We start from the raw sequence: 9,917 nt of genomic DNA on the forward strand, positions 1-9,917 counted from the left end.
AAAATTTCCTTTTGTCCTCCACACATTTCAATTGTAAAATGTAATTACAAAAATGTAATGCCTGCAGCACTTGATATTCCCAGGTGGTCTCCCATCCAAGTACTAACCAAGCCCAACATTGCTTAGCTTCTGAGATCAGACGAGATCAGGCTTATTCAAGGTGGTGTGGCCGCAGGCGATTGCATTTCTGCTTTCATGACTTTTATGTTTAGTGAGCTGGGGGTGATTCCTCCAAAATTTCCTTTTGTCCTCCACACATTTCAATTGTAAAATGTAATGCCTGCAGCACTTGATATTCCCAGGTGGTCTCCCATCCAAGTACTAACCAAGCCCAACATTGCTTAGCTTCTGAGATCAGACGAGATGAGGCTTATTCAAGGTGGTGTGGCCGCAGGCGATTGCATTTCTGCTTTCATGACTTTTATGTTTAGTGAGCTGGGGGTGATTCCTCCAAAATTTCCTTTTGTCCTCCACACATTTCAATTGTAAAATGTAATGCCTGCAGCACTTGATATTCCCAGGTGGTCTCCCATCCAAGTACTAACCAAGCCCAACATTGCTTAGCTTCTGAGATCAGACGAGATCAGGCTTATTCAAGGTGGTGTGGCCGCAGGCGATTGCATTTCTGCTTTCATGGCTTTTATGTTTAGTGAGCTGGGGGTGATTCCTCCAAAATTTCCTTTTGTCCTCCACACATTTCAATTGTAAAATGTAATTACAAAAATGTGATGCCTGCAGCACTTGATATTCCCAGGTGGTCTCCCATCCAAGTACTAACCAAGCCCAACATTGCTTAGCTTCTGAGATCAGACGAGATCAGGCTTATTCAAGGTGGTGTGGCCGCAGGCGATTGCATTTCTGCTTTCATGACTTTTATGTTTAGTGAGCTGGGGGTGATTCCTCCAAAATTTCCTTTTGTCCTCCACACATTTCAATTGTAAAATGTAATGCCTGCAGCACTTGATATTCCCAGGTGGTCTCCCATCCAAGTACTAACCAAGCCCAACATTGCTTAGCTTCTGAGATCAGACGAGATCAGGCTTATTCAAGGTGGTGTGGCCGCAGGCGATTGCTGTTCTGCTTTCATGACTTTTATGTTTAGTGAGCTGGGGGTGATTCCTCCAAAATTTCCTTTTGTCCTCCACACATTTCAATTGTAAAATGTAATTACAAAAATGTAATGCCTGCAGCACTTGATATTCCCAGGTGGTCTCCCATCCAAGTACTAACCAAGCCCAACATTGCTTAGCTTCTGAGATCAGACGAGATCAGGCTTATTCAAGGTGGTGTGGCCGCAGGCGATTGATTTTCTGCTTTCATGACTTTTATGTTTAGTGAGCTGGGGGTGATTCCTCCAAAATTTCCTTTTGTCCTCCACACATTTCAATTGTAAAATGTAAAATGTAATTACAAAAATGTAATGCCTGCAGCACTTGATATTCCCAGGTGGTCTCCCATCCAAGTACTAACCAAGCCCAACATTGCTTAGCTTCTGAGATCAGACGAGATCAGGCTTATTCAAGGTGGTGTGGCCGCAGGCGATTGCATTTCTGCTTTCATGACTTTTATGTTTAGTGAGCTGGGGATGATTCCTCCAAAATTTCCTTTTGTCCTCCACACATTTCAATTGTAAAATGTAATTACAAAAATGTAATGCCTGCAGCACTTGATATTCCCAGGTGGTTTCCCATCCAAGTACTAACCAAGCCCAACATTGCTTAGCTTCTGAGATCAGACGAGATCAGGCTTATTCAAGGTGGTGTGGCCGCAGGCGATTGCATTTCTGCTTTCATGACTTTTATGTTTAGTGAGCTGGGGGTGATTCCTCCAAAATTTCCTTTTGTCCTCCACACATTTCAATTGTAAAATGTAATGCCTGCAGCACTTGATATTCCCAGGTGGTCTCCCATCCAAGTACTAACCAAGCCCAACATTGCTTAGCTTCTGAGATCAGACAAGATCAGGCTTATTCAAGGTGGTGTGGCCGCAGGCGATTGCATTTCTGCTTTCATGACTTTTATGTTTAGTGAGCTAGGGGTGATTCCTCCAAAATTTCCTTTTGTCCTCCACACATTTCAATTGTAAAATGTAATGCCTGCAGCACTTGATATTCCCAGGTGGTCTCCCATCCAAGTACTAACCAAGCCCAACATTGCTTAGCTTCTGAGATCAGACGAGATCAGGCTTATTCAAGGTGGTGTGGCCGCAGGCGATTGCTGTTCTGCTTTCATGACTTTTATGTTTAGTGAGCTGGGGGTGATTCCTCCAAAATTTCCTTTTGTCCTCCACACATTTCAATTGTAAAATGTAATGCCTGCAGCACTTGATATTCCCAGGTGGTCTCCCATCCAAGTACTAACCAAGCCCAACATTGCTTAGCTTCTGAGATCAGGCGAGATCAGGCTTATTCAAGGTGGTGTGGCCGCAGGCGATTGCATTTCTGCTTTCATGACTTTTATGTTTAGTGAGCTGGGGGTGATTCCTCCAAAATTTCCTTTTGTCCTCCACACATTTCAATTGTAAAATGTAATTACAAAAATGTAATGCCTGCAGCACTTGATATTCCCAGGTGGTCTCCCATCCAAGTACTAACCAAGCCCAACATTGCTTAGCTTCTGAGATCAGACGAGATCAGGCTTATTCAAGGTGGTGTGGCCGCAGGCGATTGATTTTCTGCTTTCATGACTTTTATGTTTAGTGAGCTGGGGGTGATTCCTCCAAAATTTCCTTTTGTCCTCCACACATTTCAATTGTAAAATGTAATGCCTGCAGCACTTGATATTCCCAGGTGGTCTCCCATCCAAGTACTAACCAAGCCCAACATTGCTTAGCTTCTGAGATCAGACGAGATCAGGCTTATTCAAGGTGGTGTGGCCGCAGGCGATTGCATTTCTGCTTTCATGACTTTTATGTTTAGTGAGCTGGGGGTGATTCCTCCAAAATTTCCTTTTGTCCTCCACACATTTCAATTGTAAAATGTAATGCCTGCAGCACTTGATATTCCCAGGTGGTCTCCCATCCAAGTACTAACCAAGCCCAACATTGCTTAGCTTCTGAGATCAGACGAGATCAGGCTTATTCAAGGTGGTGTGGCCGCAGGCGATTGCATTTCTGCTTTCATGACTTTTATGTTTAGTGAGCTGGGGGTGATTCCTCCAAAATTTCCTTTTGTCCTCCACACATTTCAATTGTAAAATGTAATTACAAAAATGTAATGCCTGCAGCACTTGATATTCCCAGGTGGTCTCCCATCCAAGTACTAACCAAGCCCAACATTGCTTAGCTTCTGAGATCAGACGAGATCAGGCTTATTCAAGGTGGTGTGGCCGCAGGTGATTGCTGTTCTGCTTTCATGACTTTTATGTTTAATGAGCTGGGGGTGATTCCGCCAAAATTTCCTTTTGTCCTCCACACATTTTAATTGTAAAATGTAATTACAAAAATGTAATGCCTGCAGCACTTGATATTCCCAGGTGGTCTCCCATCCAAGTACTAACCAAGCCCAACATTGCTTAGCTTCTGAGATCAGACGAGATCAGGCTTATTCAAGGTGGTGTGGCCGCAGGCGATTGCATTTCTGCTTTCATGACTTTTATGTTTAGTGAGCTGGGGGTGATTCCTCCAAAATTTCCTTTTGTCCTCCACACATTTCAATTGTAAAATGTAATGCCTGCAGCACTTGATATTCCCAGGTGGTCTCCCATCCAAGTACTAACCAAGCCCAACATTGCTTAGCTTCTGAGATCAGACGAGATCAGGCTTATTCAAGGTGGTGTGGCCGCAGGCGATTGCTGTTCTGCTTTCATGACTTTTATGTTTAGTGAGCTGGGGGTGATTCCTCCAAAATTTCCTTTTGTCCTCCACACATTTCAATTGTAAAATGTAATTACAAAAATGTAATGCCTGCAGCACTTGATATTCCCAGGTGGTCTCCCATCCAAGTACTAACCAAGCCCAACATTGCTTAGCTTCTGAGATCAGACGAGATCAGGCTTATTCAAGGTGGTGTGGCCGCAGGCGATTGATTTTCTGCTTTCATGACTTTTATGTTTAGTGAGCTGGGGGTGATTCCTCCAAAATTTCCTTTTGTCCTCCACACATTTCAATTGTAAAATGTAAAATGTAATTACAAAAATGTAATGCCTGCAGCACTTGATATTCCCAGGTGGTCTCCCATCCAAGTACTAACCAAGCCCAACATTGCTTAGCTTCTGAGATCAGACGAGATCAGGCTTATTCAAGGTGGTGTGGCCGCAGGCGATTGCATTTCTGCTTTCATGACTTTTATGTTTAGTGAGCTGGGGGTGATTCCTCCAAAATTTCCTTTTGTCCTCCACACATTTCAATTGTAAAATGTAATTACAAAAATGTAATGCCTGCAGCACTTGATATTCCCAGGTGGTTTCCCATCCAAGTACTAACCAAGCCCAACATTGCTTAGCTTCTGAGATCAGACGAGATCAGGCTTATTCAAGGTGGTGTGGCCGCAGGCGATTGCATTTCTGCTTTCATGACTTTTATGTTTAGTGAGCTAGGGGTGATTCCTCCAAAATTTCCTTTTGTCCTCCACACATTTCAATTGTAAAATGTAATGCCTGCAGCACTTGATATTCCCAGGTGGCCTCCCATCCAAGTACTAACCAAGCCCAACATTGCTTAGCTTCTGAGATCAGACGAGATCAGGCTTATTCAAGGTGGTGTGGCCGCAGGCGATTGCTGTTCTGCTTTCATGACTTTTATGTTTAGTGAGCTGGGGGTGATTCCTCCAAAATTTCCTTTTGTCCTCCACACATTTCAATTGTAAAATGTAATGCCTGCAGCACTTGATATTCCCAGGTGGTCTCCCATCCAAGTACTAACCAAGCCCAACATTGCTTAGCTTCTGAGATCAGGCGAGATCAGGCTTATTCAAGGTGGTGTGGCCGCAGGCGATTGCATTTCTGCTTTCATGACTTTTATGTTTAGTGAGCTGGGGGTGATTCCTCCAAAATTTCCTTTTGTCCTCCACACATTTCAATTGTAAAATGTAATTACAAAAATGTAATGCCTGCAGCACTTGATATTCCCAGGTGGTCTCCCATCCAAGTACTAACCAAGCCCAACATTGCTTAGCTTCTGAGATCAGACGAGATCAGGCTAATTCAAGGTGGTGTGGCCGCAGGCGATTGATTTTCTGCTTTCATGACTTTTATGTTTAGTGAGCTGGGGGTGATTCCTCCAAAATTTCCTTTTGTCCTCCACACATTTCAATTGTAAAATGTAATGCCTGCAGCACTTGATATTCCCAGGTGGTCTCCCATCCAAGTACTAACCAAGCCCAACATTGCTTAGCTTCTGAGATCAGACGAGATCAGGCTTATTCAAGGTGGTGTGGCCGCAGGCGATTGCATTTCTGCTTTCATGACTTTTATGTTTAGTGAGCTGGGGGTGATTCCTCCAAAATTTCCTTTTGTCCTCCACACATTTCAATTGTAAAATGTAATGCCTGCAGCACTTGATATTCCCAGGTGGTCTCCCATCCAAGTACTAACCAAGCCCAACATTGCTTAGCTTCTGAGATCAGACGAGATCAGGCTTATTCAAGGTGGTGTGGCCGCAGGCGATTGCATTTCTGCTTTCATGACTTTTATGTTTAGTGAGCTGGGGGTGATTCCTCCAAAATTTCCTTTTGTCCTCCACACATTTCAATTGTAAAATGTAATTACAAAAATGTAATGCCTGCAGCACTTGATATTCCCAGGTGGTCTCCCATCCAAGTACTAACCAAGCCCAACATTGCTTAGCTTCTGAGATCAGACGAGATCAGGCTTATTCAAGGTGGTGTGGCCGCAGGTGATTGCTGTTCTGCTTTCATGACTTTTATGTTTAATGAGCTGGGGGTGATTCCGCCAAAATTTCCTTTTGTCCTCCACACATTTTAATTGTAAAATGTAATTACAAAAATGTAATGCCTGCAGCACTTGATATTCCCAGGTGGTCTCCCATCCAAGTACTAACCAAGCCCAACATTGCTTAGCTTCTGAGATCAGACGAGATCAGGCTTATTCAAGGTGGTGTGGCCGCAGGCGATTGCATTTCTGCTTTCATGACTTTTATGTTTAGTGAGCTGGGGGTGATTCCTCCAAAATTTCCTTTTGTCCTCCACACATTTCAATTGTAACATGTAATGCCTGCAGCACTTGATATTCCCAGGTGGTCTCCCATCCAAGTACTAACCAAGCCCAACATTGCTTAGCTTCTGAGATCAGACGAGATCAGGCTTATTCAAGGTGGTGTGGCCGCAGGCGATTGCATTTCTGCTTTCATGACTTTTATGTTTAGTGAGCTGGGGGTGATTCCTCCAAAATTTCCTTTTGTCCTCCACACATTTCAATTGTAAAATGTAATGCCTGCAGCACTTGATATTCCCAGGTGGTCTCCCATCCAAGTACTAACCAAGCCCAACATTGCTTAGCTTCTGAGATCAGACGAGATCAGGCTTATTCAAGGTGGTGTGGCCGCAGGCGATTGCATTTCTGCTTTCATGACTTTTATGTTTAGTGAGCTGGGGGTGATTCCTCCAAAATTTCCTTTTGTCCTCCACACATTTCAATTGTAAAATGTAATGCCTGCAGCACTTGATATTCCCAGGTGGTCTCCCATCCAAGTACTAACCAAGCCCAACATTGCTTAGCTTCTGAGATCAGACGAGATCAGGCTTATTCAAGGTGGTGTGGCCGCAGGCGATTGCATTTTTGCTTTCATGACTTTTATGTTTAGTGAGCTGGGGGTGATTCCTCCAAAATTTCCTTTTGTCCTCCACACATTTCAATTGTAAAATGTAATGCCTGCAGCACTTGACATTCCCAGGTGGTCTCCCATCCAAGTACTAACCAAGCCCAACATTGCTTAGCTTCTGAGATCAGACGAGATCAGGCTTATTCAATGTGGTGTGGCCGCAGGCGATTGCTGTTCTGCTTTCATGACTTTTATGTTTAGTGAGCTGGGGGTGATTCCTCCAAAATTTCCTTTTGTCCTCCACACATTTCAATTGTAAAATGTAATGCCTGCAGCACTTGATATTCCCAGGTGGTCTCCCATCCAAGTACTAACCAAGCCCAACATTGCTTAGCTTCTGAGATCAGACGAGATCAGGCTTATTCAAGGTGGTGTGGCCGCAGGCGATTGCATTTCTGCTTTCATGACTTTTATGTTTAGTGAGCTGGGGGTGATTCCTCCAAAATTTCCTTTTGTCCTCCACACATTTCAATTGTAAAATGTAATGCCTGCAGCACTTGATATTCCCAGGTGGTCTCCCATCCAAGTACTAACCAAGCCCAACATTGCTTAGCTTCTGAGATCAGACGAGATCAGGCTTATTCAAGGTGGTGTGGCCGCAGGCGATTGCATTTCTGCTTTCATGACTTTTATGTTTAGTGAGCTGGGGGTGATTCCTCCAAAATTTCCTTTTGTCCTCCACACATTTCAATTGTAAAATGTAATGCCTGCAGCACTTGATATTCCCAGGTGGTCTCCCATCCAAGTACTAACCAAGCCCAACATTGCTTAGCTTCTGAGATCAGACGAGATCAGGCTTATTCAAGGTGGTGTGGCCACAGGCGATTGCATTTCTGCTTTCATGACTTTTATGTTTAGTGAGCTGGGGGTGATTCCTCCAAAATTTCCTTTTGTCCTCCACACATTTCAATTGTAAAATGTAATTACAAAAATGTAATGCCTGCAGCACTTGATATTCCCAGGTGGTCTCCCATCCAAGTACTAACCAAGCCCAACATTGCTTAGCTTCTGAGATCAGACGAGATCAGGCTTATTCAAGGTGGTGTGGCCGCAGGCGATTGCATTTCTGCTTTCATGACTTTTATGTTTAGTGAGCTGGGGGTGATTCCTCCAAAATTTCCTTTTGTCCTCCACACATTTCAATTGTAAAATGTAATGCCTGCAGCACTTGATATTCCCAGGTGGTCTCCCATCCAAGTACTAACCAAGCCCAACATTGCTTAGCTTCTGAGATCAGACGAGATCAGGCTTATTCAAGGTGGTGTGGCCGCAGGCGATTGCATTTCTGCTTTCATGACTTTTATGTTTAGTGATCTGGGGGTGATTCCTCCAAAATTTCCTTTTGTCCTCCACACATTTCAATTGTAAAATGTAATGCCTGCAGCACTTGATATTCCCAGGTGGTCTCCCATCCAAGTACTAACCAAGCCCAACATTGCTTAGCTTCTGAGATCAGACGAGATCAGGCTTATTCAAGGTGGTGTGGCCGCAGGCGATTGCTGTTCTGCTTTCATGACTTTTATGTTTAGTGAGCTGGGGGTGATTCCTCCAAAATTTCCTTTTGTCCTCCACACATTTCAATTGTAAAATGTAATGCCTGCAGCACTTGATATTCCCAGGTGGTCTCCCATCCAAGTACTAACCAAGCCCAACATTGCTTAGCTTCTGAGATCAGACGAGATCAGGCTTATTCAAGGTGGTGTGACCGCAGGCGATTGCATTTCTGCTTTCATGACTTTTATGTTTAGTGAGCTGGGGGTGATTCCTCCAAAATTTCCTTTTGTCCTCCACACATTTCAATTGTAAAATGTAATTACAAAAATGTAATGCCTGCAGCACTTGATATTCCCAGGTGGTCTCCCATCCAAGTACTAACCAAGCCCAACGTTGCTTAGCTTCTGAGATCAGACGAGATCAGGCTTATTCAAGGTGGTGTGGCCGCAGGCGATTGCTGTTCTGCTTTCATGACTTTTATGTTTAGTGAGCTGGGGGTGATTCCTCCAAAATTTCCTTTTGTCCTCCACACATTTCAATTGTAAAATGTAATGCCTGCAGCACTTGATATTCCCAGGTGGTCTCCCATCCAAGTACTAACAAAGCCCAACATTGCTTAGCTTCTGAGATCAGACGAGATCAGGCTTATTCAAGGTGGTGTGGCCGCAGGCGATTGCATTTCTGCTTTCATGACTTTTATGTTTAGTGAGCTGGGGGTGATTCCTCCAAAATTTCCTTTTGTCCTCCACACATTTCAATTGTAAAATGTAATGCCTGCAGCACTTGATATTCCCAGGTGGTCTCCCATCCAAGTACTAACCAAGCCCAACATTGCTTAGCTTCTGAGATCAGACGAGATCAGGCTTATTCAAGGTGGTGTGGCCGCAGGCGATTGCATTTCTGCTTTCATGACTTTTATGTTTAGTGAGCTGGGGGTGATTCCTCCAAAATTTCCTTTTGTCCTCCACACATTTCAATTGTAAAATGTAATGCCTGCAGCACTTGATATTCCCAGGTGGTCTCCCATCCAAGTACTAACCAAGCCCAACATTGCTTAGCTTCTGAGATCAGACGAGATCAGGCTTATTCAAGGTGGTGTGGCCGCAGGCGATTGCATTTCTGCTTTCATGACTTTTATGTTTAGTGAGCTGGGGGTGATTCCTCCAAAATTTCCTTTTGTCCTCCACACATTTCAATTGTAAAATGTAATGCCTGCAGCACTTGATATTCCCAGGTGGTCTCCCATCCAAGTACTAACCAAGCCCAACTTTGCTTAGCTTCTGAGATCAGACGAGATCAGGCTTATTCAAGGTGGTGTGGCCGCAGGCGATTGCATTTCTGCTTTCATGACTTTTATGTTTAGTGAGCTGGGGGTGATTCCTCCAAAATTTCCTTTTGTCCTCCACACATTTCAATTGTAAAATGTAATGCCTGCAGCACTTGATATTCCCAGGTGGTCTCCCATCCAAGTACTAACCAAGCCCAACATTGCTTAGCTTCTGAGATCAGACGAGATCAGGCTTATTCAAGGTGGTGTGGCCGCAGGCGATTGCATTTCTGCTTTCATGACTTTTATGTTTAGTGAGCTGGGGGTGATTCCTCCAAAATTTCCTTTTGTCCTCCACACATTTCAATTGTAAAATGTA

At 43.9% G+C, this 9,917-nt stretch overlaps 44 non-coding genes across 44 annotated transcripts; all 44 read right to left on the minus strand.

Moving 5' to 3' along the window:
* Positions 1-58: 58 nt before the first annotated feature.
* On the minus strand, positions 59-177 carry LOC131718632 (5S ribosomal RNA). The gene has a single exon (XR_009317528.1). It is a non-coding gene; the product is annotated as a 5S ribosomal RNA (ribosomal RNA).
* Positions 178-277: 100 nt separating this feature from the next.
* Positions 278-396, minus strand: LOC131713173 (5S ribosomal RNA). The gene has a single exon (XR_009315057.1). It is a non-coding gene; the product is annotated as a 5S ribosomal RNA (ribosomal RNA).
* A 100-nt stretch (positions 397-496) lies between these two features.
* On the minus strand, positions 497-615 carry LOC131718633 (5S ribosomal RNA). Its single transcript, XR_009317529.1, has one exon. It is a non-coding gene; the product is annotated as a 5S ribosomal RNA (ribosomal RNA).
* Positions 616-729: 114 nt separating this feature from the next.
* Positions 730-848, minus strand: LOC131718634 (5S ribosomal RNA). The gene has a single exon (XR_009317530.1). It is a non-coding gene; the product is annotated as a 5S ribosomal RNA (ribosomal RNA).
* A 100-nt stretch (positions 849-948) lies between these two features.
* On the minus strand, positions 949-1,067 carry LOC131718635 (5S ribosomal RNA). The gene has a single exon (XR_009317531.1). It is a non-coding gene; the product is annotated as a 5S ribosomal RNA (ribosomal RNA).
* Positions 1,068-1,181: 114 nt separating this feature from the next.
* LOC131718636 (5S ribosomal RNA) lies at positions 1,182-1,300 on the minus strand. Its single transcript, XR_009317532.1, has one exon. It is a non-coding gene; the product is annotated as a 5S ribosomal RNA (ribosomal RNA).
* A 121-nt stretch (positions 1,301-1,421) lies between these two features.
* On the minus strand, positions 1,422-1,540 carry LOC131718638 (5S ribosomal RNA). Its single transcript, XR_009317534.1, has one exon. It is a non-coding gene; the product is annotated as a 5S ribosomal RNA (ribosomal RNA).
* Positions 1,541-1,654: 114 nt separating this feature from the next.
* LOC131710367 (5S ribosomal RNA) lies at positions 1,655-1,773 on the minus strand. Its single transcript, XR_009312239.1, has one exon. It is a non-coding gene; the product is annotated as a 5S ribosomal RNA (ribosomal RNA).
* A 100-nt stretch (positions 1,774-1,873) lies between these two features.
* On the minus strand, positions 1,874-1,992 carry LOC131711843 (5S ribosomal RNA). Its single transcript, XR_009313732.1, has one exon. It is a non-coding gene; the product is annotated as a 5S ribosomal RNA (ribosomal RNA).
* A 100-nt stretch (positions 1,993-2,092) lies between these two features.
* On the minus strand, positions 2,093-2,211 carry LOC131718639 (5S ribosomal RNA). The gene has a single exon (XR_009317535.1). It is a non-coding gene; the product is annotated as a 5S ribosomal RNA (ribosomal RNA).
* Positions 2,212-2,311: 100 nt separating this feature from the next.
* LOC131711622 (5S ribosomal RNA) lies at positions 2,312-2,430 on the minus strand. The gene has a single exon (XR_009313508.1). It is a non-coding gene; the product is annotated as a 5S ribosomal RNA (ribosomal RNA).
* A 114-nt stretch (positions 2,431-2,544) lies between these two features.
* Positions 2,545-2,663, minus strand: LOC131718640 (5S ribosomal RNA). The gene has a single exon (XR_009317536.1). It is a non-coding gene; the product is annotated as a 5S ribosomal RNA (ribosomal RNA).
* A 100-nt stretch (positions 2,664-2,763) lies between these two features.
* On the minus strand, positions 2,764-2,882 carry LOC131718641 (5S ribosomal RNA). The gene has a single exon (XR_009317537.1). It is a non-coding gene; the product is annotated as a 5S ribosomal RNA (ribosomal RNA).
* A 100-nt stretch (positions 2,883-2,982) lies between these two features.
* Positions 2,983-3,101, minus strand: LOC131718642 (5S ribosomal RNA). The gene has a single exon (XR_009317538.1). It is a non-coding gene; the product is annotated as a 5S ribosomal RNA (ribosomal RNA).
* A 114-nt stretch (positions 3,102-3,215) lies between these two features.
* LOC131710839 (5S ribosomal RNA) lies at positions 3,216-3,334 on the minus strand. Its single transcript, XR_009312721.1, has one exon. It is a non-coding gene; the product is annotated as a 5S ribosomal RNA (ribosomal RNA).
* Positions 3,335-3,448: 114 nt separating this feature from the next.
* On the minus strand, positions 3,449-3,567 carry LOC131718643 (5S ribosomal RNA). Its single transcript, XR_009317539.1, has one exon. It is a non-coding gene; the product is annotated as a 5S ribosomal RNA (ribosomal RNA).
* Positions 3,568-3,667: 100 nt separating this feature from the next.
* On the minus strand, positions 3,668-3,786 carry LOC131718644 (5S ribosomal RNA). The gene has a single exon (XR_009317540.1). It is a non-coding gene; the product is annotated as a 5S ribosomal RNA (ribosomal RNA).
* Positions 3,787-3,900: 114 nt separating this feature from the next.
* Positions 3,901-4,019, minus strand: LOC131718645 (5S ribosomal RNA). Its single transcript, XR_009317541.1, has one exon. It is a non-coding gene; the product is annotated as a 5S ribosomal RNA (ribosomal RNA).
* Positions 4,020-4,140: 121 nt separating this feature from the next.
* Positions 4,141-4,259, minus strand: LOC131718646 (5S ribosomal RNA). The gene has a single exon (XR_009317542.1). It is a non-coding gene; the product is annotated as a 5S ribosomal RNA (ribosomal RNA).
* Positions 4,260-4,373: 114 nt separating this feature from the next.
* On the minus strand, positions 4,374-4,492 carry LOC131710368 (5S ribosomal RNA). Its single transcript, XR_009312240.1, has one exon. It is a non-coding gene; the product is annotated as a 5S ribosomal RNA (ribosomal RNA).
* Positions 4,493-4,592: 100 nt separating this feature from the next.
* On the minus strand, positions 4,593-4,711 carry LOC131710732 (5S ribosomal RNA). The gene has a single exon (XR_009312614.1). It is a non-coding gene; the product is annotated as a 5S ribosomal RNA (ribosomal RNA).
* Positions 4,712-4,811: 100 nt separating this feature from the next.
* On the minus strand, positions 4,812-4,930 carry LOC131711623 (5S ribosomal RNA). The gene has a single exon (XR_009313509.1). It is a non-coding gene; the product is annotated as a 5S ribosomal RNA (ribosomal RNA).
* Positions 4,931-5,044: 114 nt separating this feature from the next.
* On the minus strand, positions 5,045-5,163 carry LOC131710308 (5S ribosomal RNA). The gene has a single exon (XR_009312180.1). It is a non-coding gene; the product is annotated as a 5S ribosomal RNA (ribosomal RNA).
* A 100-nt stretch (positions 5,164-5,263) lies between these two features.
* Positions 5,264-5,382, minus strand: LOC131718647 (5S ribosomal RNA). The gene has a single exon (XR_009317543.1). It is a non-coding gene; the product is annotated as a 5S ribosomal RNA (ribosomal RNA).
* Positions 5,383-5,482: 100 nt separating this feature from the next.
* Positions 5,483-5,601, minus strand: LOC131718649 (5S ribosomal RNA). The gene has a single exon (XR_009317545.1). It is a non-coding gene; the product is annotated as a 5S ribosomal RNA (ribosomal RNA).
* A 114-nt stretch (positions 5,602-5,715) lies between these two features.
* On the minus strand, positions 5,716-5,834 carry LOC131710840 (5S ribosomal RNA). The gene has a single exon (XR_009312722.1). It is a non-coding gene; the product is annotated as a 5S ribosomal RNA (ribosomal RNA).
* A 114-nt stretch (positions 5,835-5,948) lies between these two features.
* On the minus strand, positions 5,949-6,067 carry LOC131718650 (5S ribosomal RNA). The gene has a single exon (XR_009317546.1). It is a non-coding gene; the product is annotated as a 5S ribosomal RNA (ribosomal RNA).
* Positions 6,068-6,167: 100 nt separating this feature from the next.
* Positions 6,168-6,286, minus strand: LOC131718651 (5S ribosomal RNA). The gene has a single exon (XR_009317547.1). It is a non-coding gene; the product is annotated as a 5S ribosomal RNA (ribosomal RNA).
* A 100-nt stretch (positions 6,287-6,386) lies between these two features.
* LOC131718652 (5S ribosomal RNA) lies at positions 6,387-6,505 on the minus strand. Its single transcript, XR_009317548.1, has one exon. It is a non-coding gene; the product is annotated as a 5S ribosomal RNA (ribosomal RNA).
* A 100-nt stretch (positions 6,506-6,605) lies between these two features.
* LOC131718653 (5S ribosomal RNA) lies at positions 6,606-6,724 on the minus strand. Its single transcript, XR_009317549.1, has one exon. It is a non-coding gene; the product is annotated as a 5S ribosomal RNA (ribosomal RNA).
* Positions 6,725-6,824: 100 nt separating this feature from the next.
* Positions 6,825-6,943, minus strand: LOC131711429 (5S ribosomal RNA). Its single transcript, XR_009313312.1, has one exon. It is a non-coding gene; the product is annotated as a 5S ribosomal RNA (ribosomal RNA).
* Positions 6,944-7,043: 100 nt separating this feature from the next.
* Positions 7,044-7,162, minus strand: LOC131718654 (5S ribosomal RNA). The gene has a single exon (XR_009317550.1). It is a non-coding gene; the product is annotated as a 5S ribosomal RNA (ribosomal RNA).
* Positions 7,163-7,262: 100 nt separating this feature from the next.
* LOC131718655 (5S ribosomal RNA) lies at positions 7,263-7,381 on the minus strand. The gene has a single exon (XR_009317551.1). It is a non-coding gene; the product is annotated as a 5S ribosomal RNA (ribosomal RNA).
* A 100-nt stretch (positions 7,382-7,481) lies between these two features.
* Positions 7,482-7,600, minus strand: LOC131710155 (5S ribosomal RNA). The gene has a single exon (XR_009312024.1). It is a non-coding gene; the product is annotated as a 5S ribosomal RNA (ribosomal RNA).
* Positions 7,601-7,714: 114 nt separating this feature from the next.
* LOC131718656 (5S ribosomal RNA) lies at positions 7,715-7,833 on the minus strand. The gene has a single exon (XR_009317552.1). It is a non-coding gene; the product is annotated as a 5S ribosomal RNA (ribosomal RNA).
* A 100-nt stretch (positions 7,834-7,933) lies between these two features.
* LOC131718657 (5S ribosomal RNA) lies at positions 7,934-8,052 on the minus strand. The gene has a single exon (XR_009317553.1). It is a non-coding gene; the product is annotated as a 5S ribosomal RNA (ribosomal RNA).
* A 100-nt stretch (positions 8,053-8,152) lies between these two features.
* On the minus strand, positions 8,153-8,271 carry LOC131718658 (5S ribosomal RNA). Its single transcript, XR_009317554.1, has one exon. It is a non-coding gene; the product is annotated as a 5S ribosomal RNA (ribosomal RNA).
* Positions 8,272-8,371: 100 nt separating this feature from the next.
* LOC131709891 (5S ribosomal RNA) lies at positions 8,372-8,490 on the minus strand. Its single transcript, XR_009311755.1, has one exon. It is a non-coding gene; the product is annotated as a 5S ribosomal RNA (ribosomal RNA).
* Positions 8,491-8,604: 114 nt separating this feature from the next.
* LOC131720709 (5S ribosomal RNA) lies at positions 8,605-8,723 on the minus strand. Its single transcript, XR_009319606.1, has one exon. It is a non-coding gene; the product is annotated as a 5S ribosomal RNA (ribosomal RNA).
* A 100-nt stretch (positions 8,724-8,823) lies between these two features.
* On the minus strand, positions 8,824-8,942 carry LOC131712578 (5S ribosomal RNA). Its single transcript, XR_009314469.1, has one exon. It is a non-coding gene; the product is annotated as a 5S ribosomal RNA (ribosomal RNA).
* Positions 8,943-9,042: 100 nt separating this feature from the next.
* LOC131718660 (5S ribosomal RNA) lies at positions 9,043-9,161 on the minus strand. Its single transcript, XR_009317556.1, has one exon. It is a non-coding gene; the product is annotated as a 5S ribosomal RNA (ribosomal RNA).
* Positions 9,162-9,261: 100 nt separating this feature from the next.
* Positions 9,262-9,380, minus strand: LOC131718661 (5S ribosomal RNA). The gene has a single exon (XR_009317557.1). It is a non-coding gene; the product is annotated as a 5S ribosomal RNA (ribosomal RNA).
* A 100-nt stretch (positions 9,381-9,480) lies between these two features.
* Positions 9,481-9,599, minus strand: LOC131718637 (5S ribosomal RNA). The gene has a single exon (XR_009317533.1). It is a non-coding gene; the product is annotated as a 5S ribosomal RNA (ribosomal RNA).
* Positions 9,600-9,699: 100 nt separating this feature from the next.
* LOC131718662 (5S ribosomal RNA) lies at positions 9,700-9,818 on the minus strand. The gene has a single exon (XR_009317558.1). It is a non-coding gene; the product is annotated as a 5S ribosomal RNA (ribosomal RNA).
* Positions 9,819-9,917: the final 99 nt, after the last annotated feature.

The sequence above is a fragment of the Acipenser ruthenus genome, chromosome 44 (genome assembly GCF_902713425.1).
Source record: "Acipenser ruthenus chromosome 44, fAciRut3.2 maternal haplotype, whole genome shotgun sequence".
Classification (NCBI taxonomy): domain Eukaryota; kingdom Metazoa; phylum Chordata; class Actinopteri; order Acipenseriformes; family Acipenseridae; genus Acipenser; species Acipenser ruthenus.